The sequence below is a fragment of the Neophocaena asiaeorientalis genome, unplaced genomic scaffold (assembly GCF_003031525.2).
Source record: "Neophocaena asiaeorientalis asiaeorientalis breed wild unplaced genomic scaffold, Neophocaena_asiaeorientalis_V1.1 scaffold490, whole genome shotgun sequence".
NCBI classification, from domain to species: domain Eukaryota; kingdom Metazoa; phylum Chordata; class Mammalia; order Artiodactyla; family Phocoenidae; genus Neophocaena; species Neophocaena asiaeorientalis.
The window spans coordinates 2,027,994-2,049,312 of NW_020175079.1; the positions used below are offsets into that span (position 1 = coordinate 2,027,994).

The 21,319-nt window shown below is 49.2% G+C and overlaps 1 protein-coding gene across 1 annotated transcript in view; it reads left to right on the top strand.

Moving 5' to 3' along the window:
• LOC112412440 (autism susceptibility gene 2 protein-like) overlaps positions 1-21,319 on the top strand; it is a 961,342-nt gene that overhangs the window by 865,391 nt on the left and 74,632 nt on the right. The window lies entirely within an intron of this gene.

Here is a 21,319-nt window from a genome sequence, read left to right on the forward strand (position 1 = left end):
GTAGGGATCATTATGGAGCTCTTTTTACAGCAAGGCAGGCCAGATAAACAGAGAGTGGGGAAAGGAAGCACAAAGGAGGTAATAATATCTGCTTAGCTAAGCAGCTGGAAAACTGAAGGAGAATTTGTTAAAAACATATCAAGACATCAGAGCTGGATGGGAGTTGTTCTGTCAGCCCAGGCCGCTTGTGGAGCCGTCTCTGGAATCTTACCCGGTGTCTAATTCGCTGCTGTTTTTTCCCTAGCACCACTTCTTCACGAAGGGGTCTGCGCGGGGTAACCTAACCCGTAGCTGTCATCGGGGCTTTTTCCATCCCTATCGTGGCAAGGGATCCCGGGCTGCAGTAGCTGAGCTGGTATTCCAATCATCCCAGACGTACTTGACCACGTGTGAACAAGAAACCTCGTGTTTCTGGGGACAGGCAGCAGGAAACCTGAGAACTTGATCCCCTGGAGGCCCTGGGAGGATTGTTTCCACAGAGCCCCAGATTTGGCAAGTGACTAGTTTCCCAGTATATGGCACACGCAAGCCTCTTTGGTTTTCTTTTTCCCCCTTTTGCAGGTAGATTTGAAGCACCATACTCGCTCTGCCCAAAAGGAGAAGAGGGGCGTGAAAGTCCCACTTCTATAAATCCCAGCTTCTGCTAAAGCAGAGACAAGGATGGTTAGGCTCTACTGAGAGCCCTCCCTCTGCCTCAACGCTCCTGGTCCCGTGGCAGCCAGGGCGGCGGGACCCTGAGTCCCGCTTGGTGGGTGCCTGCTGTGGACGTGCCGGGGCTTGACCGGCCCGTCTCGGCCTCCCACCTGACAATGACGGTCTGATTGTGGAGACCCTAGGCATCTGTCTGGGGCCCTGGGGGCACCCGTGCTAGTGGTGGGAGACTTCCCTCCTCCCCCCCACCTCAACACGCACACCTGCACACGTGCTCACACGCGGAGGAGCGGGTGCGGGGTGTTTTCAGATAAGGGCCTCGCAGCTCGGCTGCCACCATGGTGCTGGCCGCTGCCACCTACGAGAGCCTTTGATCCATCTCCCTGCTGAATCCAGCCCCTCTCAGGGCCGATGTGCTTTGAACCCAGGGTCAGCAGCCCCTCTCTGAGTCCCTCACACAACCAAGAGCAGCAGCTTCTGGGGGGCTTCCTTTCATTTCCTCTAAATTGTGAGGGGGGCTTATTTCAACGTTATCCTGTAGGATTCTTAAGAACGGCCTGGGAGATGTTTCAGGGCTGAAAGGCAAAGAATTGCAAACAGGAGCCCAGTGTCTGGGCGACTTCCTCTCCAGTTGAGTATGGATAAACCCCATGCAGATAGAAAATAGGAAGAAAAGGAGATTCATCGTAAGGCTGCGTGTTTTTCTTACTTGGGGTGGAAGGGGAGTGGAGAAACCTATCATGGATAAAATCCAACTTTAATGACAATCCGAAGCCCCGAAGCACAGACATATTGCAGAGCTAATGTATTATTTTGTTTTTGTTGATTCTGCAGAAATGGGGAAATTTCATTTTTTAGTAGAATTACAAGCTCCCCTTTTATTATTCACAGGCCCTAACACGCATGGCAGCCTGAGCCAGAGAGCCCTCCACGATGTTAATACCAGCTTCTTTGCAAATCTAAACTGGTTTTCCAGTCGGCTCCCTGGCGGGCCGCGGGCATTGTCGGAGTGGTGTTAGACACACCGAAAGCTGCTTAGGGTAGCTGGCCTGCTGTGTGCTTGCAAGGCAGACGGGAGCCTTGCTGTGAGACTCACCTCCGCTCCCAGGGGGAAGGCCGGGGATTAGCAGGGATTAACAGTGGGAGGGGGCGCGGACACAGAGGAAGAGGGTCACCATCGGCTCTGCTAGGGGCCCTCGTGGAGGTTTTGCCGCTGGGCCCCCCAGCTGCTTTCAGAGTCCTGAGCGCTGGGCCTTACTCAGATTCTGATTTCACTGGTCTGCCTGTGACCTGGGCATTCCGATTTCTGCCTTTCCACCCCAGCCTGGGTGATTCTCTGTGCAGCCCGGGTTGGGCACTACTGCCCTGCAGCCCTGTGGTTTCCTGCCTCAAGACATGGTTGGTAAGCAGATGGCTTCTTAGGCTCCGGAGCTGTGTCACTTTCTGGCTGTGTGACCTGGGGCGTGTTCAGGGAGCTGGCTTCCTTGTCGGTAGGACAGTAGAGTAGCTGCAGGATGAAGAGTGCCCACCTCCTGGGGGCTGTTGTGAGGACTGAAGCCATTTCTACTCACTGGGAGGCTGCCGTATGGGCCAGGTACTTTACAGGAACTGGGCTTCAGCAGGGAAAGAAGGCGGCCCAGAGTCCCTGCCTTTGTGGAGACAGTGGAAAAACACAAAAACTTTCCAGGATTTACTGTAATGTAGTCAGTGCTACGAAGACAAATGAGGATAGGGGAGGGCTGGCCAGTGGCGGGAGATAACGCACATCCAGCCGTACCCAGCTCTTAACCACATGACCCTGAGTATGGAGTCCTGGGCGGTGTCTCCAGTACTGCGGCTCCTGCCACATCACTCCAGATGAATGAGATTTCCATGTGACATGTCCCTCCAAAGAGCTTCGCAGCTCCCTAAAGGCAGCCCTCACTCTTTGTGCTGCCGACTGGGGGCTCCATTGCTGTCTGTGTGATGGCTCCAGGCACCTGGCTCCGTGCAGTTTCTCAGCAGGCAGAGACTCAGAGAGAAGAGGGGATTGTCAAGGGTTTCATTTACCCCCAGGTACAGAGGACGTGTGTGACAGCACAGCGAGAGCTGGTTAAAGCACAACGGGGTGAAATATGAGGAAGCCTCAGCCCTTCCCCCATCTCCTGCCTCACAGCTCCTGCAGTTTCTCCTCATATCAACAGCCACCATGGCGGGACGGGGGGCGGGCATCCCCGGGGGGGCAGGCACCAGGCTAAAGGCATTATATACATCCTCGCATTATGTCCTCGCTGGGAGAAGTAGGTATTGAGGGTTTTTTAACCCTATTTTACATTTGAGGGAGCTGGGGCTTTGCCATGTTATGATTTGTTCATGGTCACGCCAGGCTGCACCGCTTTCAGCCTGTGTTATTTTCCCCGACGGTGGGACCGAACATGCATAATGAAGGCCTACTAAGTGCCAAAGACTTGCACTTAATTATTGCATCATGGATCCCATGACACCCTTTGCTTCCTCTCTCGTCCAGCCCATTCACACAGGACCCAGCGTGACGTTAACCACAAAGAAAAGTCGGGTCATGGCATCTCCCCGCCTGAAGTGTGCGGAGCTTTCCCACTCATCTAGAGAACAGTCCAGAAGCCACCCCCGCAGCCCTGCTCCCGCCGGCCCTGCAGTCTCTCCTCCCGATCTCTCCCTGTCCTCTCGCCACGCTGGTCTCCTTCTGTTCCCAGGCCTGGCAGGCCCCCATCTTACCTCCTCTCCCAGGGCCTTTCCCCGGGCCATCTCCTCTGCCTGCAAAGCTTCCCTGCAGCTCCTTCTCCGAGGCTGTGGAGACACGGCTTATTCTTATCCTGGGCTCACATGGAATCTTCTCGGCTTCCCTGACCATCCCCTGTCTCAGTTTGGTCCTCACGACACATACTACAGTCTGCAATTACCCTGTTTATCTGTGGGCTTGTACTTCTCATCCTGTCCTGTGAGTGCGCCCCCCCTGTCCTTGTTCAGAGCGAGCATGGGCCCTGGGGCAGCTGGTCCTCAGGCACGCCACCTCATAGTCTGACGGCGGAGGTAAGGACAGAAATCAGTGAGATTCCAGGCAGAAGAGGGGGTGTGCCAGGAGAGAAACACAAGCTCCGCTTGACGGTGCCCAGGACGCCTTCCTCAGGGAGGTGTTTGCTGGATGGCTTCTCGGTTTCTCAGTGCAGGGGCTGTGTGGGGAGAGCTCATCGGGTAGGAATCGGTCAGTGGCAGCGACAGGGAGGGCCCTGCACTGGAAAATGCATGAGGCAGGTGGGGATGGAGGGAGAACGCTCGGGAGGATCTGGGGAGTACGTAGGCCTCGGGGGAGAAGGAGGCCCTGCAGTGCACACATGTGTCCGGGGAAGGACCCAGATCTCGATTTGAGCTGATGAGTTTGTGACCTTGGGCAACTTCCTGAACTTCATCTGTAAAATGGGAATAATGACATCTTCCCTTTGGTGAGACAAATGAGGCACTGCTCTGTATCCATCAAGAAGTCGGGGATTTTTGGTTCCTGCTATCAGAGGCTAGACCCATAGCAGACCAATCCAGGGGAGTTGGAGCCACAGAAGAGGCGTGGTGCTTGCCAGAGACATCACCCAAGTGGACCCCAGGCTTCCGGGAAGGTGGCGGAAGTGTAAGACGCGGAGATCACCTTCCTCCCTACAGATACACCAGAAATACATCTACACGTGGAACAACTCCTACAGAACACCTACTGAACGCTGGCAGAAGACCTCAGACCTCCCAAAAGAATCTCCAGGAGTCACCTAAGAAGGAATGGTTTGCTCTGAGCTGATCGGACCTGGGGCTCTGAGCAGACCTGAGGAGGTCATCTGGAGAAGAATGCCTAACTGTTTGAAATGCCTTCCTGACACTGTCTTGTGGTTTATATGTGATGTGTCAATTAATTTCCTTCAGTTCAAGAAACATTTCTTAACTATACTGGAAACAAACACTTGTATTCAATATTGTAGGACATAAAAAGATCTAATCATCTAAGTCACCATTGTCTCTTGCCTGGACTATTACAAAAAACAAAACCAGTCACAACCTCTCCCCTCCCCCCAAAAAACAAACAAACATACAAACAAAAAAAAGTCGGAAAATGCTGGCTTCAAGCAGGCCCAGGCATTGGCTTAAGGTTTAACCCTTGACTTGAGGGGCAGGCTGGCTTTTCAGATGCAGTTCTTTGACATTTTTGTGTCATAAATAAGACTTGGGGTGCCCACAACCCATCCAGAAAGCCAGTCCTGTCTCCGCCAAGTATCACCTTCATCTCCTGGGAAGAAAACTGGAACCTTCTCGTGCAGTTCCACTGAGCGTCTGCCTGGTGAACCAGATTGAAAGCGGGCAGAGGGCAGGGGCCGGGTGGGGGCCCGGGCAGCTCTGCTGGCACAGCTGAGTGGGAAGGGCTGCATTGCTCTCCCAGCCTGCCGCCAATGCCTCCTGCTTATCGCTGGCGGCTGTGTGCAGGGCCGCCGCAGGAAGGTGCGCGGGCTCTCAGAAAAGCCCCAGCCCAGAGCAGGCACCGCGGCCCATCCTCTCCCAGAGCCAAGCTGCTGACAAGAGGCCTAGAGAGGCAGAAAAGTCTTGGAGGAAGGAAAGGGAAATCCAGATTACTGCCTGAGAAGCAGTCCTCATTTCCAAACCCAGCAGGTCACCTGGCGGATAGCGTGTGGGCAGTGATTCATCAGAAGCTGTAATCTCCGACGTGAAAGCAAGAGCTCCAGGTGCGTCTCGGGGCCGGGAGAGAGAAGCAGGACTTCATAAATCATTCCTCTGGCTCTGTTGCCTACATCCCTAAGCCCGTAGCAGTTTATCCCAAATGAGGAAATAATAATGCCATTTTCCACCAGCTTTTTTCTGGGAGAAAGTTTTGAGATGGAGGGTAGGCAGGTGTTTAAAAGACTCCCTCTGGGCTGTGCCTTGTTACAAGGTGGGTGCAAGGAACCTCATCCACCTGCCGCCTTTCCTCCCTCCTCGTCTCGTCAGCAGCAGGCAGGGATTTCGCAGGGCGAGGACTTGCGTTGGGCCCTCAACTTCTTCATTTTGTTATTTTGGATAAAGTAACTTGATGCTGGATTTTTTTTCCCCCCAAGTATTGAGTCTTGAGCCTAGTTTGGAAGATAGACTGGTTGTTTTTTGCTATAATTATTTGCTGTTCTCTGCTGCTTTTCACCTGGAGGTCTTCAGTAATGTTCAAACAAGTATACCCACTTGACAGGTTGAGGGTAGTAAGTTCTATGGAACGAGAAAGGGCTTTTTTCAGAGAAACTGGAGGTTCTATATATTCATTAGAACAAAGTCAGCGCTGTTGCACGTGGACCCAAAATGAAAAGAGGCTGAAATATAATAGATGTTTATTTCTCATGCATCCAACAGTCTTTTTTTTCAATGAATTTATTTATTTATTTATGGCTGCGTTGGGTCTTTGTTGTTACACGCAGGCTTTCTCTAGTTGCGGTGAGCGGGGGCTGCTATTGTGGTGCGCGGGCTTCTCACTGCGGTGCCTTCTCTTGTTGCGGAGGACGGGCTCTAGGCGCACGGGCTCAGTAGTTGTGGTGCACGGGCTCAGTAGTTGTGGCTCGTGGGCTCTAGAGCGCAGGCTCAGTGGTTGTGGCACACAGGCTTAGTTGCTCTGCACCATGTGGGATCTTCCCAGACCAGGGCTCAAATCCGTGTTGCCTGCATTGGTAGGCGGATTCTTAAGCACTGCGCCACCAGGGAAGTCCCATCCAGCAGTCTTGACATGGATGTTCCTGGTGGCGTATGACTCTCCTCCATGCAGTGATTCAGGGACCCAGCTCTTTTTTCTCTCGTGGCTTTGCCATCTCCGAAGTTTCCTACTCTTCTACATCTACCCGGCCAAGGAAAAGGAGACCAGAATTGACACATACCTCCTCTGCTCGTGGGCCATTGCCAACAGCTAGTCATGTGGCCTTAACTAGTTGCAAAGGGTATGGGGGTGACCTGAAAATGCAGTCCTTTGCTGGGCAATTGCTTACCTGTGACAACTCTGTGCTGTAGAAGAAGGATCCTGAGTTTGATGGATCATAATTATTCACTGCCACATCTCAGAGTGAGTTTCAGTATTTACCAACAGAGACATGGTCTTGGCTTCAGTCGCAGTGTCCATTGTGAGGCCTGGACTTGAACCCAAATACTCAGGCCGTAGTTTTCCTTTGACTGCACTGAGGTAGAAATGGAATCCTTGGGTTTGAGAGCAAGTAGACCAGGGCCAGCTAAAGCGATACAGACAGACATTCTGTCCTTACTGATGTTTTTGGTTCGTGCAATAACCAAAAATCTCTCTTCAGTTTACGAGAAGACCAAGATCCCGTGATGTTTGTTGCCTTTTCATGATTCCAGAGCCACCTTGGCCCTTCAGTCATTTGTACTTGTACCTGTAAAGCTGACACACAGTTTTGCATCAACTTATTATGTGGCCAACCATGTAATAAATCGATTCCTAAAAACCTGTATTTAAGGAAGCCATTCACGCTGCGCTTGCCCTGGAGTAAATGGCAGCTGTGGAACTCCGTGCGGTATTGTGTGTTGTGGTTGAACTTGTAAAATGGTAAACCTCATAATTTCTCTCCCCTTTTAGCCCCCTCTCTGTCTGAGCAGCTGTACTGAAGTTTGTCAGGCCTGCCCGTTAGCTTTCACATGTAAAGATGGCCTTTTTATATTCAGATTTTCTTAATATATTATTTAATCATTAAGCAGTTTACTAAGTGTGTGTTTCTGGCCATTGTTCTTTCTGAATGCCTAATCAGCAAAAGAAAACTTGGGGAAACAAATGCTTTCTTCTAGACACTGTGTTTTCTCGCAGAGGGAGTGAGCTGTGTACCTTGCTGTTTAGACCGACTGACCCCGCCTCGAGGCCTAGCCAAGGATACGCTGAACCGTATGGAGTTGCTGTCAGTGACGGGTGCGGAGGGTGACATGGGTGCTGCTCCTGGACCGACTGACCCCGCCTCGAGGCCTAGCCAAGGATACGCTGAACCGTATGGAGTTGCTGTCAGTGACGGGTGCGGAGGGTGACATGGGTGCTGCTCCTGGACCGACTGACCCCGCCTCGAGGCCTAGCCAAGGATACGCTGAACCGTATGGAGTTGCTGTATTCAACCTTGTCCTTCAAAACAGCAATTTCTTCAGATTCAGTCTAACCCCAACCTGGGCCCCTGGTGAGGTGTTTGTCCCCAAGGCTAGAGGGCACCAGTACTTCCCACCACTTCCGACACACCCAGACCTGTGACATGGTCAGGTGGGGTTCCCTAGAATCAGCAGAACCACAGATCTTTGATGTGGGGGCAGTAAGTCCAGCTACTGAAGCACTTGATCTAGTGTGGATACAGACCCATGAACAACAGTCCAGCATGGCCAGGGTGCCAGGCTGCGTGTGGCTGACGGAGGAGAGGGTCAGTGTCAGCAAGGTCTCCACAGAGGGCAGGAGGCATCTGAGCCTGAGCTGCTGACGAGTGGGAGACGCCCTGTTTGATAAAAGGTGCCAGGAAGGGCATTTCCCCAGAGGCTGGGGAGACAGCACCGTGAGCCAGCTAAGCGCATGGGACCCCGGAATCAGGTCCACATCCTTGATCCACCTCTTACTGGCCGTGTGAGCTTAGGTCAGTTACTCAACTTCTCTGTGCACCCGTGTCTTCATCTGCAAAATAGGAATAATAATACTAGTGTAATAGTTTGTTGACAGACTAAAATGAGTTCATCTGTGTAAAGTGCCTAGCACGGTGCCTGGCGCCATACTCAGCGACACGTAGGTATTGCTGTCTTTACGCAGAGCTCAGAGGCGCTGAACGTGCTTGACGAGGAGTGAGGCGTTCAGCCCGATGTGTTGGGAATGGGGGAGAAACAGGTTCCAGAAGGTGAGATTTGGATCACAGGACAGACAGAGATTTGGGTGTGGGTACCAGCACTGGAAGAAGCCCACAGGTTGGCCAAGCCCATGCCTGTGAAATGGTGCCCAGAGCAGAGAAAATCCCAAGACCCCACTGGCCTTGTCATCCCATCGTATACCTTTCTATGCGTTCTTCTGCCCCTCTTCGTGTCTGAAAATCTATAGGCCTTTTATTTATAGGAAATGTACAAGTTCGCTCCTCATACTTATAAATGTGTGTGTGTGTGTGGCTGTGGAGAGTTCCTCTGCAACCCAAAGATACCTGGATCCCCTTTCTTCTCCAGTTCCATGGGTTCTGGGAGGGTGGTCAGAGCCCGACAGCAGCCCCTCCTGTGCACCTCCTTTTGCTGTGGTCTTTTTGATGGTGCAGGGTGTACCCTGGGGCTGATCGTGTTCCTGGGAGTTGGAAGCTTTCACTGGAGGGTTAAATCAGCAACAGGAGAGCAACACTCCTAGCAACCTAAGAAAGAGTAGGAAATGATGCTCTTGAGGGGAGCGGGAAGCCACTTGCTTGTGCTGTGCTCCAGTACCATCTTCTTAAACAAAACAAAAAAGTTCCCCTCCCCCCCCCGCCCCCGCCTTCCCATAACACACCTTGTACTAAATACATTTTCAGACCTGACTCTGTGCAAACACAGTGTTGTTCTGCAAGCATTAAAAGGCAATTTAGTACTCGAAGGATTAAAAGCTCATGTTAAACTGAAGACTGCACTTGGCATAAACATTAAAAATTGACAGAACACCCTGCACGTTAACTGCACCAGGGCTTCGTAATTAGCATTTAAAAGTAAAACATCGTTTCCTTACTGTTTCCTACTTACTCGTTTATAATGCATTTATTATAATACAGATGTGAGCAGGAAACCTGCTGCCATCATCAGCGAGTGAAAAACATAGGTGTGCTGAGAAGGGAACTGGGATTTATTAATCTAGCCTAAAAAGCAAAACCAATAAAGAAGTCCCTCTCTGGGCTGGTTTGAAAGCCTCACACTTCCCTTTTGGAAGATTGAAGGGCCCCCAAAGAAATCACCTTCACATTTCTTTTCCTTTTGTAGCCTTTTCACCAACAAATACCGGACAGCAAATCCAAGCAGGCTTAGGCCGGGCACAAACTGGTGTCTAAAATCGATGAGCTGGCAGGTCACCCAAGGAACTTGGAAAGAGCTCATTGGCCCATTGCGGAGGCTTCTTCAAAACTTTGGGAAGACTGGAATGCAGTTTTCCAGCTTGAGGTGAACGTCTGCTGACTTAGCACAGGTGGCTGAGTTCGTCAATGAGGACACCTGTTCAGGACACCTTTGCGCTATTGGGGGTTTTGTATTTAGTGTGACCAGATCTGTAAAACTGAACGCAGTCCAAATCTGGCCTTACTTTCTTCTTCCTTAGTTAGTTCTCAGCGTGCCGCTGTGGCTATTTCCACCCACACTTCCACTCTCTGTTCCCTCTCGGCGTGCTAGGTAGTAGTTCTCAAACTTGAGTCACCATCCCCATCACTAGGGGTCTCACCAGCATGCAGAGGCTGACCGGGCAAGTCCAGGATGGGGCCTGAGAGGCTGCCCCTCTAACACGCTCTGAGGCGATGCCAATGCTGCGGGGTCCCCGGCCCACGCTCGGAGTAGCGAGCTTGTACAGAGACCCTGAAATCCGTTTTCCTCCATCGTGGGGTTCAGATCAGCAGATGTGCAGGACCCTCAGAGGGTGCCGGGTCCCTGTGGTACCGACAGAGAGCACGAAGATAACCACACGTGGTTCCTGCCCTCAATGCATTTCTTCTAGAAGCGTCTGAGAACTCATTACCTTTCTCGGGCGTCTCCTGCCAGACTTCATCTGGAATACAGTTGAGAACACCTTGCCTTGATGTTAATCTCGAGATCCTGACAGGCGTGTTCTGCTAAAGCAGACCTCCCTGGCTGTCCCCAAGTGGCCTCACATTCCCTGGCTGGGACACTCTGAGTTTATCAAGTTAGCCAGTTGACGGGACAAATATAATTTCTGGGCTGCAAGGCCAGTCTGGGTGAACACGTGACATGAGGGTGTTAAAAGTGGAGGAGATTTCTGAAAATAGACACCCCTCTTGTGAGAATACCACCAGGGGCTAGCCCAGCCCCTGGAATGTCTCTGCCCTGGAGGATCTGGGCAGTGAAGCACACTTCCCTGGGGAGCGGGTGGCAGCCGGGGAGAGAGGAAGCGTCCTCCAGAGCCAGGTTCCCGAGGAACCGATCTGGCGTCTGCTCTGTGGCAATCTCTTGAAGGCAGAGAGAGAAAAGAGAAGGCTTCAGTTACAGATGCGGGAATATTCTGATACACGCAAGCCCCTCAGATTCTCTTTTCATCATTTTAATGACTTTGAAAATTCCAGAAATGTATTCATGCCCCTACGTGACTTGAGAATGCTCCTGTCTCGTGAGGAGCCATGGGCTAAAACGCACCCGAACAGCAGGCAGGAGCGAGGCTGGCTGGCTGAGCCGTGAGGCCGGGAGCCGGGATTCTGAGGCAGGCTCGCATCTAAGCCTGGCAGGGCCTGGAAGGCAGCTGCATGCGCTTGGCAGGTTCGTTAATTACCACCGTGTTTTTATGGGAAGGTCCTTGGGTGTGTTTGTGGGAACAGAACCCTGATTTTAATTACATCCCTTCTGGTTATTCACATTATATACTTCTAAGGATCTTGTTTCTCTGGCTTTCGTCTACCCTACAGAGGTGCACAGAGTTCAACCAAGAAAACGCCTGTGCACTGTGTTGACATAGACCCGGAGTAGAGAATCTTAGAGCTGAAAGGGACTGAATGTCGCTAGTCCAGCCCTTCCACGTGTAGGTGAGGGAACTGAGGCTGAGAGAAATTTGAGTGACTTGCCCAAGGTCGCACAACTCAGGCTAAAACTCAGGCCTCCAAAATCTCTCTACTTTGTACGTGATCCTGATCTGCAGATAACTTTTTCTCTTCAAATTCTTAATAAAGGTTGCAATTGGAATTAGGCAATTCCCTGTCCCTCCTTTGAGTGTTGAGGTCGTTGCGTAAAGAGCTATTTTCTAGGTGATTCTGACTTGATTCTTTGGAATAAGAATTCTGAGGATGCATCACCACGCTGCTGGGCAGGGGAGCGGACACAATTAGCAGATTCAAATAGACACACAATGCATCTCATGCCAGTTAGTGGGAGATGTGCATTTCTGAAGCAAAGCAGGACACAGGACACCAAAGAACTGGAAATGAAAAATGAAGACGAGTCGCCCACTTGTAGAGTGGCCAAGGAGAGCCTTGTGTTTTCCTTTGCAAGAAAACACAGGTTTTGTGCTAAATGGCAAAGTAGCATTCACTGTACTTGTGTCCTCCCCGCCTGGCGGCCGATTTCCTGCTCTCTCTAGACGTCCCCTCACAAGTACTTATTTAATAATGGCATTTGCTTTTTAATATTTTTAAATAAAATTTATTATTTATTTTTTGGCCGCATTGGGTCTTTGTTGCTGTGTACGGGCTTTCCCTAGTTGTGGTGAGCGGGGGCTACTCTTCGTTGCGGTGCGTGGGCTTCTCATTGCGGTGGCTTCTCTTGTTGCGGAGCACGGGCTCTAGGCAGCGGGTTTCAGTAGTTGTGACTCGCAGGCTCTAAAGCGCAGGCTCAGTAGTTGTGGCTCACGGGCTTAGTTGCTCCGTAGCATGTGGGATCCTCCCAGACCAGGGCTCGAACCCGTGTCCCCTGCATTGGCAGGCGGATTCTCAACCACTGCGCCACCAGGGAAGTCCCTGGCTTTTTAATATTTTATTTGATTTCTGGATTATGGTATTTTTAACTGAACCCTGTTTTAATTGCCTTTCAGGCACACCAAGAGCCTGGATGAGGAAGGAAGACTTCGTAAATGAAATGATGATTGTTATCACTTCCTTTCTTTCTGCTCTGTCTTAATCAAATTATAATTGATTCCATCCACATATAAGCCCTGATCCTCATGAGCATGTGTCAGAAAACAGCAAGTGTTAAGTAAGAAGGCTGAAAATTTTCATCTAACTGAGATTAAGATTTGTCACCATGATTACAGGGTGAGGAAAGGAAATTGGGGCTAAGTTCTTGCTGTCAAGTTGAGCCATCAAAGGTGAGGGAAGCTCTTCAGACCTATCTACTCAGAGTGCTTGATTCCAAGCCCACAGGAGGGCTTCCTAAGACAAGGCTTCATAGAATTGAGAGCTGGAAGTGACCTAGGAAAGGCGCTGGACCCCACCCTGTGTCCAGTCACAGCCCAGGGCAGACACAGTTTCTCATCTACATGCTTGCCTGTGGCCTCCACAAATAAGGGCACTTCCTTTATAGCTTTGCAGATTCTCAAGGGCGGTTATTGAATTTCCCTTAGACTTCTGAGGGTTGCGCCCTCTGCAACCCCAATCCTATTTAAAATCCTATTTAAAATTTTTGACCAACTTGTTTTATGCCCAGCCATTGATTGCAGAGTGATTGCAGCCATCCTGGAGGGGCCTTAGTAGAGAATCACAAAACAAATCTGGCTCACACAGAGATGACTTCTAGCCTTGCTTGGTCTGCTTCCTTCCCAGCTGGGTGTTCAGTGGGCACAGCTGTTCGTCAGGCTTGATAAGATGACTTAGATGTGATGGTCCAAGGGAAAGATTGTCAGTCCTGGTAACTGCTTGAAGAAAGGGAAATATCCCTTAAAAGCATGGTCCTAGCCCTTAGTAGTACTTCCTCGGGGCTTGTTAAAATAGAGTTCCTTATTTCAAAGGTAATACAAATATTTGAGTTCCTACTAGGTACAGTATACTGGGTGAGGCACTGCAGACCAAGCAAGACAAATAGAATTTTCTTTTTTTTATTTCCCTTCATTTCAGCAAGGATACCAACACATTTCAAGGCTCTACCTTGCACCACATCATATACCCAGTTTCCTCCTGTCAGCCTGGGGTGTAGCAAGTAATCATCCCCCTGTGATTGGACAGAGAGCTGTATTCAAAGAGATTAAATGCCTTGCCCAAGATCCGTACAGCTTCGGTGGAGCAGAGGTGAAATTTGAAAGCCAGTCCCTGTCTAACCTGTCACTTAGAATTGTCAGCCTGGAAGGGAGTATCAGGTGGTCTGACACAGAGCACTGTCCTTGGGCCTGGCCTGTTTGAAGGCTTTACTTGGGTGAAAAGAAAGAATGGAAGACATTAGGCCGGGAAGAGACAACGAGTATACCAAATATATCCCAACAGGCTGCAGACCTGAATGAAAACCACCCCAGTGAGGGTGGAAGGGAGGAAATGATGAGAGGCCTGGGGGAAGAGAGCTTCCAGAGGTTCTGGTGACCTGGGTTTGGAGATAGGGGAGAAAGGATGGCCTGGGTTTGATGACCATTGACAGGAGGAAATGCCTACAAGTTCATTTTTAGAAATGTTGAGTTTTGAAGTACTGATGGGACTTCGATGCCACCATCCAACCAAGGAGTGTTGGAAATATAGATCTGGAATGCGGGAGAAATATGGAACTGGAGACTTGGGAGGAATCTGCCTGGAATTTATGGTGGAAGTCGGGGAATTGGTAAAAGAGAGACTCCTACTTCCTTCTCTCTGGACATTGAAGGGGGACGTTGACAAATCCCACTCGTAAAGGAAAAGAGAACCAAGAGGAGGCAGCATCACTTGTAGAAATAAGAGGACAATAACAGTTCATCGTCAGGGAAGCTTAGTAAAAAAAGGGAGGGGCTTCCCTGGTGGCGCAGTGGTTGAGAGCACGCCTGCCGATGCAGGGGACGCGAGTTCGTGCACCGGTCCGGGAAGATCCCACGTGCCGCGGAGCGGCTGGGCCTGTGAGCCATGGCCGCTGAGCCTGCGCGTCCAGAGCCTGTGCCCCGCAACGGGAAAGGCCACGGCAGTGAGAGGCCCGCATACCGAAAAAAAAAAGGGAGATACAGTCAGCAATTTCTGTGGAAAGAGTGACGGAAAGGGTCACTGGATTTGTTAATGAGGAGATGCCTGGCCAGAGACCTGTTAGCCTCATAAACGTTGAAGGCCAGTGTTACCCTTTTCTTTTGGTGGAACAGCTTTAGGGAAGGTAAAGAGAGAACAGTCACTGACTTACTGGAAAGAGTGGGACGTGTGATCTTTAAAAGTGGAAGGACAGGGGAAGCTGTCCTTCCACTTTGAAAGAAAACAGCGAAAACAGTCCTACTCCGGTACTTAGAGAACAGTAAGCAGATGAGATGGGAGCTCAGCTAGCGGCTATGGCCCAGCCTCGCAGAAGGGTCGGGGCTTGGTTGGGTCAGTCCAGCCTGGAAACTCAGAGGTGATCGTGCTAATCAGACTCCAGGGAAACGGACTAAATTGGGACACAGATCTTTCTGTTTACAATCGAGGAGTACAACCACCAGCCCCAACCAGAACGACGTATGTGCACATTTTCCTTGAGTAATCCCCAGGAAAGCCAGGTTATAATCAGTAGGTCACCTGGTGAACAGGGGTTGTAAGAACAAGAGGTATGGGGAGAATTGGCCGTTCCCTCCTGTGGGAACCCCCAGTACTTCACAGCCACTTTCTATTATTGTATTTTATTCTACTTTTTGATTATACCTGTTTCCCAGGACTGGACTGTGGGCTGTCTGAGAGCAGAGTCTATGTCTTACTTATCTTTGTACGCTGGTGCCGAGTATTCTGTATTTGTCACATATTAGACATTGAGTAGATGTTTATTGGATGGATGGATGGATGGATGATTAGACAGAAGATAGTATGGAAAGGTGGATGGAGGATCTGATTCGATTTTAGCTTTCTTAGTCCTAATCACACGTAGATCCCGACTCCAAGATTACAGTAGAGTCACTTGGGTTGAATTATGGTGACTCTAGATCTCTTCACTCATGAATTTACAGGCAGTTTCTTGAGCTACTTCTATGATTTTCCAGTCTCATTCTCTACATTTTACTTACTTTCGATTGTAATTTTTTCTAAAGTAACCTTTTCTCAGATTCTGGGGACATCTTTTTGAACACAGTGATGACAGTAACACCCAACATTCTGACACATAAATGTATGCCAAAGGTATACTAATTTATAGGCATATAAATGCACTCCAGCACTCCTTCTGGAGTTGATGCAGTGCTTTTAGAATATAGAATCCTTATCACAGACATCCAGAGAGGGGCTGGGTAATACCCAGAGAGGGTATTCCAAAGCCCGCTTCACTGATGGAGCCCAGTGGAGCCACAGGCTTGGTCAGAACGCAAACCAGACCGTGTCTCCAAGGCCTTATTTGATGGGCCCTAACAGGGCACCTCTCACACCCCTGGCGTCCCCACGGTTGACATGGGTTGCGAGTTGCCTGGTCCTCTGTTCTCTTGATCCATTTTCCTTGAGACTGAAATCTTAGTTAACAAATGTGGAGCGGTTTCCTAAAGGCCAGGTTTTTTTTCAAGGAGGTTTCCGTTGCTTGGGGGCTTTCTAATTCATTTTTGCTAAGACCAAAAGTCTATTGCCTTTCCTCCAGGGTTTTTCCTCGGTCATAACTGCACCCTCATGCTGAAACTCCTACTCCTTCGGGGCCCATTACTACCCAGTTAGCACAGTGCTGGAATGGGGGTGGGGAGTTAGTTTCCCCCCTCCACATTGTTGGCTGTGGGGAGTAATTACGGCCTGAGCGTGGGCCCTTCCCTCCCCCAGTCTGTCCTTCTCACCTGCTCTCACATTAGCCATCTTTGTGGTTCTTCCTCTATTTATTTCCTTATCTTTAGGCTATAAAGCCAGGTAGACAGACCTATAGCCAAGCATTCAGATTTAAAAAGAAAGAGAGGGAGAGGAATAAATAACAGACCTCATAGGAGGTGCCTATCCTTCAAGGAACAAAACTGTTACTACCTAAGAAGTGGGGTAAAATGACTCAGTAAACTCTTAGTTTTCCTTTTTCTTCATCATCCCTTCGTTCTCTGGCCCTCATGTAACAACACTAAGCACATCCATTAATTAATAACAGGCCCTGGCAGATGGAATCAGTGCAAAGTGTGGCTTAGAAGAGTTTTTGTTTTGTTTCATTGGGGAGCGGTTGTGGAGGAGTTGAGGTGCGTTACTCAGAAGCTCACCTCTTAGGGAGCGGTATCCTTCTAGAGAAAACCTTTCTGGATCTATTTGCAGATCCAGAATATGTGGGTCTGCCCTTGCATGGTCTTAAAAACCAAACGACAGAGAACAGCCTAGCTTTGCTCATCGGGTGGTTTCCGTCATTGTTCATCCTCTGTGCTCTCAGAAGAGAAGCCTGGACACCTGACCTATCCATGCCCTTTGGTAAAGATAGAGACCTTTGCATTTTCCCTTCACAAGTCTTTGCCACCTTCTGACTGAAAAGAGAAAAACTTGCGTTGCTGACACCTCTCGATGCACAGGTATCGATGAATGAAAGATGTTCGAAAATATCAGACCTACTTTTATTCGATCAAACGGGTACATTGACTTGGTTCACCCCAGAGAGACCCATGACACATTGGGTTCCTACAACTGCCCCCCACCCCTCAAAAAGAAAAACAAACCATACGTACATCCCCCTTTACAGATGCCTTAGTAATAGAGCTCACAGCTACTTTCAGGTTGTAAACAAAGAAAGCGGGGGAGGTGTATCTCAGATCTCAGTTTAGGAGAAAAATGCGTAATAGGCTGAGTTTTAAATAGTTGCACGGTGCGGACGTTGATACGGTTCTTCCCGGCTGTCATTGTGAAACCTACCCTGCAGTCATGGAGCACCCTCTACGTACGTTTCGTCTTAGGGAGTGGGGTACGTCTTGGTGTTTTCTCCTGCTCCCCCAATGCAAAGTTGGAATCATCTACTTTTCTAGAAGGCCTTAGCAGAAATAACAGTAGTGTTTCTGTGTACTGGATGCCTCCTGTATGCCTGCCCGTGCATTCGAGCTCTCATCTTTATAGCTCTCATCTTTATAGCTAATAGTTGCCAGGAGCCATGTCCTACAGACGGGATCCTGAGGTGCAGAGATTAAAGAGCCTGTGTAATCATCCAGCCTGTACAAGGCCAGACAGGGATTAGAACCTGGTCTGTCTCATGCCAGAGCACACGCTTTTTCCACTGGACCACATGACCTGAAACACGGGCTGTGCCTGTTCCACAGGCCCCTTGGTTGGGAGGCTTCCTTCTCCCCTCTGTGAATGTTCCATGTCCTCGAAGGGGAGGGAAGTGCCTGAGAAAGGAATGTTCACGCATCCGTTAAAATAGGTGTCATAGCCTCTTGTCTCCCCTTCATATTCACAAATGTTCACTTCTTTCTTTCTCTCTTTTTTTTATTCTTCCTCGGGATGATGACTGACAGGTTAATATATGTCTAACTACATGTCTCAGAAATCAAAAGGAAGGTGCTGTCAGAGTCACTTGTCAGAAAATGAGATTAGGTGCACTTGTCATTTGCTGAGGATTGCAGTCTTTCAGAGATAAGGTTTCATTTAATGAGGGTAAAAGCCTCCTTTAAAAAAAAAAAGAAGAGGGAGTGAGGGTGGGGTAGAGGAGGAGTGATGATTCTTTTTGCTGGTGTCAGCCAAGTGTTTTATCACCTAACGTGATCCTGGGGCACCTGGTAGCCACTGATAATGGCAGCCTGGCCCTCTCCACCTCCTCTGCCCCAAGCCCCTTCAAAAGTGGCTGCTGTGACCTGTTTTTCCCTCTCTTTGGAAGCTGAAGCTCCTTTTCCTGTGGGAAAGGGGAGCAAAGCATGTACTGTAGATTTAAAAGCAGGCTCAAGAAAGCATGCGGTATAAAGGGAATGTATAGTCACATTTCCCAACAAACTATAAAGAACCCACCGTAGATTTCAGTGAGATATGGAGCTTATCTGACAAGTGAAGGGTAACTAATGAAGAACAGAGCTAGATCCCATTGCAACCAATTGTGTTTTGTTACGGAAAATATTTATCTTTTTTTTTTTTTTTTGCGTTTGTTGAGTCTCTTAAAAGTGACATAGTAAGAGCTCCCCATATGTGACTTGATACACCTCCTGAGCCCCACGATTCAGATTGGCAATCTCTATCCAGTTCTTAAGCTGCCCACCACCCCCATCTCCAAGCAGGCTCAGAAATGAACAACCTGACTACGGGAAAGACCTATGCAAAGCAGGAAACCCACACTCAAGTTCGTGCCAGTTCTCTACCCCCAAACTTAGTGGTGTAAAACGGCAAAGCCCTTTTATGCTCCCAGATTCAGCACGTCAGGAATTTGGACAGGACCCACCAGGAGTGGCTTGTCTCTGCTCCACAATGTCTGGGTGGCTTGAATAGCTGGGGGTGAGAGTCATCCAGGGATGTCTCCACTCACCCATCTGGATGCGGGTGACTCAGGCGAGCTGCGCCAGGCTGGTCCACCCATCGGGGGCGCCTGTACAGGCTCCGCCCACGTGGCCAGGCCCTTCTACAGAATGGCAGCTGGGAGGGGTCTCCTGAGAGGACACTTCCAGAATGTGAGCATCCAGGAGATGGAGGGCAGAAGCCACAGGAAAGGGATGGAGACCCCACCTCTCGATGGGAGAGTGTCCAAGGATGTGCAGCCATGTTTTGAAACTCCCGTAATGCTATCACGGTTTCTTTCTCCTTGTGCTTTCGTTTACCTCTCGTGGACAAAATCGTCTATGAATGTAAAGTATTATATGACATTTGGATAGTTTACTACTGATTTGGCATAAATGACTCCTCCTTAGCAAAAAGAAATATATATGGACTATATATAGAAAAGCATGTATATACATATGTGTGTATGTATCCCTGAGCGGGGATGCGGGGACACATATATACGTGGAGGAAGAGTGAGAGCGCGAGAGCACGTTAAATCGCGCTCGGTATTTTGAACGGTGATGGGACAGATTCCTGCCCTCCTCTCCAGACAGCTGAAAACAGACTCGTGGCCTGAATGTGCACTTTTCTTTCTTTCCAGTCCTTCTCTATTACATTTCTCAAAAACAGTCTGTACTTACTGCCTCTATTTTCTTACCACTTCATTTACTTATTAACTTTTAATATGTAATCCAGCTCCTGTATTTCATTCCCCTGCAATTTTCTTGGTGTCCACCAGCGACCTCCTCAAATACCAACCTAGCTGTCTTTCCTCATTCCTTGTCCTCCAAGATCTCTAAAGCATTGGCCATTTTTGAGTCCCGCCCCCCCTTACTGGAAATCTTGCCCTTCCTTGGTTCTCTAGTGATACTTTCCTGATTCCCCCTTTTCACTTGCTCCCTCCCTGACCCAGGAAGCACGAATGCTGTCTGGCTGTTGTCCTGGGTTCTGTTTCTTCCCGCTCCACAGCTTGCTCTTGGCAGTCACATTCCCTCATCTCTTTGTGGAGGACACCCTCCCCTCATGTGTGATTCTGAGCCCCCTGGCCCCTTGTGTTCCGGTCCCAAATTTCTGACCACCGCTGGGCTGTTCTCACAGTATTTTAGATTCATCTTGTCCAAAGCAGTTTCTTTATAGTTCCCTGCAAGCCCCGCTCCGTGTCCGTGTTCCTGACTATAGCTAGTTCCCCAGGTTGGAAACCTCAGCATCTCCCCCCTTTGCCTTGCTTCCTTGCCTCTTCAGTACTTTTTCCCACCCACCTTTACCTCGTTTCACCGCCTTCTCCTGTTGGGCAAAGCTCTTTCCCGCAGGTCACTTTTCTTGATGCCTCTTACAGGCATGCATTTGTCTACTCTCCTCTCCTAAACTGTAAGTTCCCCAAGGCAAATAACACGTTCCTTTTTTTTTTTTTTTGGCACATCAGTCATACTCAGTAAAAGTGTCATTATTGAATGGATGGACTTTAGTATACTGTCAAAAAATTAATCATACTGTACACCACAAACTATTAGAGTTAAGGAAAGGTTTTGATGAGATTAGGAGGCTAACATAGCCATAGGTGTGTCAAGATCTTGCCTTGCCTATTAGCTCTCCTTCAGAGTGATACCTGAAGGAACAAGACATGTGAGGAACAGCAATAACAGAATTAATAATCAATACCTCTGTTGAGGGCTAGGGGCTGTTCTAGCTAATTTAATCCTCAACAGCTCTGAGACAGGGACAGTATACTTTCCATGCTATAGATGAAGAAACAATGACAGGAAAAGTCAAATACTGCTTTATTTTTAGTGGGGTAAATACCTCGTACCCCAGACAATCCTCTGTGCGGTCTGTGTTAGAGAAGGTAATGCCTTAGGCTCCCCACAGAAGCAGGTTTCTCCTTTTCCCTTAGCCCAGTTTACCACTGATGGACCACCAAGCCCAGAGCAACTTCCAGGGGTCCCCGGCTGAGTTTAGTCATCACAAGTCCTGGAGACAGAAGGAAGAACCAGGCGTGTGCCAACCTTTAACACACGTGGTTTTCAACGCACAGGGACAGTGTCCGCTGGTAAACACGGCCCCGTCCGCTTTAGGTGCTACATTGAATGCTAACCACTTGAGTTAGCAGCCGTGAGGAAAGCGCTAGAAGGAAAGTGGGGAGAGTTTGCCTTTCCCCCAGTCAAACACGAAACAAGTAAAGAGCAAACAGATATTCCATGGTGTGTGTGTGTCTTAATACAGTTCAAGAGTAGCCAGAGGTAAAGTAGCTGTGCTGACATGTTACCAATCAGGGAATATAAATGAAGGCGCTTGGGTGTTATTCATAGCATCCTTTCATCTTCCTTATAAGTTTGAAGTTTTTCAAAATAGAAAGTCAAAAACTATTTTAGAAGAGAGCTTAAAAAAAGAATAATTCCAAAGGTGGGAGTCAACAATAAATACACAGGGAAGTGGTCTAAAGCCAGGAATTTTCTGGTCCATCA